Raw genomic sequence first — 1476 nt, 5'->3', positions numbered from 1 at the left:
GGATTGAATTTTTTCATGTATACATTGCATTTTTATTACCGATAAAATATAAAAAAAATTAGGGTAGAGTGCTATTTTAATTCTTAATATTTGAATCAAATTTTAATTTGGTTCTCAATGTTTTAAACATCCTATTTTTATCCTAAAAAATTTCAATAAGATTCAATATTATTGTCATATTGTTAAATTTAACATAAATAGTTAACCAAAAAGTGATGTGACGTTAGTAATATTGCTAGTTAAATTATATATTCTTTCATGTATTAGAAAACATAACATAAATCTTTTTGTAACACTTTTTCTCTTCAATTTTCCTTACATACTAAAATCAAATGCTATGGACTCTTCAATATGCAAATTGTTTATGTCAAATTTAATGATGGGACAACATTGACTCCGTTTAAAATTTTTTTGGAATTGAAATAAGATGTTTGAAAATTTTTGAAACTAAAATTGAACGTTTAAAATATTAAGAACAAATAAGATTCAACCCAAACATTGAAGATACCAGATCCACCGTTGGCACTAGAGAGTTTCCCCGAAGAACTTCTTTTTCAGAAACCTACAAGGACATGAGTCACTCAATCTACTTCGAGTGGAGAGAAAGGAAAGAGCTCATTTTTTCGACAGGGATAGAAAGTAAGAAAATCAATCAAAAATAGAAATCCACTCTACTAATAGAAGAAGAGAGGTTTTTTCCACTATCAAAACAATAATTTACAAAAAATTAGTAACTCTCTAATATTTCGAACAATTATATAAAATTACAAATAAACCTTCACAATGTTCCTGTCGATTGATATATAATTTACCTAAAGTTAGGGGACATTGTTATTAATCCAACTGACAAAAGTTTAGGTTTGCACTCAGTCAATCCCTATTATTGTGTGTATATATATACGATGTTAATAATTAACTAGTATATAAGTGTGGGTACATGCGTTAGAGGCTGATATAAAGAGAAAACTACAACATTATATGAAAACCATAGGAATAATTATTTGCCATGAATCACCAAGAAGGACACGGTTCATGTTTGCTTTCTTTAGATGGGGAAGCAGATCCCACTACAAGGAAATAAAACAATAACATTACGTTTGTAATCCTTAATGAGAAGCTAAGGGGAAGGGGGGTCCTCCCTCTATACAACTGGCTTTACAAATATGAAATTGATGTTTGGGTCAATATATTTGTCCAACAGGTGCGATTTGTGGTCCATAGTACTGTTGCGGCGCATTAACTCAACAGAACTCTTGTCTGCTTCTATTCTCACACGTGCAAACTGCTACAATAATGGAACTATTCTAATTCTCTCCATCTATTTGTCGCTTGTTACTGTGCTACTAAATTGTAATATTATACTGATGTTATATAGTGTGTCATTTTGGTGCGGCACTCCAATACAGCGCACTCCAATACGTTATACAAGCTAAGAGTAGTATAAAATTATTTTTAAAATTCTTGAAATACTGATGA

This window comes from Arachis ipaensis, chromosome B05 (assembly GCF_000816755.2).
Source record: "Arachis ipaensis cultivar K30076 chromosome B05, Araip1.1, whole genome shotgun sequence".
Classification (NCBI taxonomy): Eukaryota; Viridiplantae; Streptophyta; class Magnoliopsida; order Fabales; family Fabaceae; genus Arachis; species Arachis ipaensis.
Note: the sequence above shows the minus strand (reverse complement) of the source record.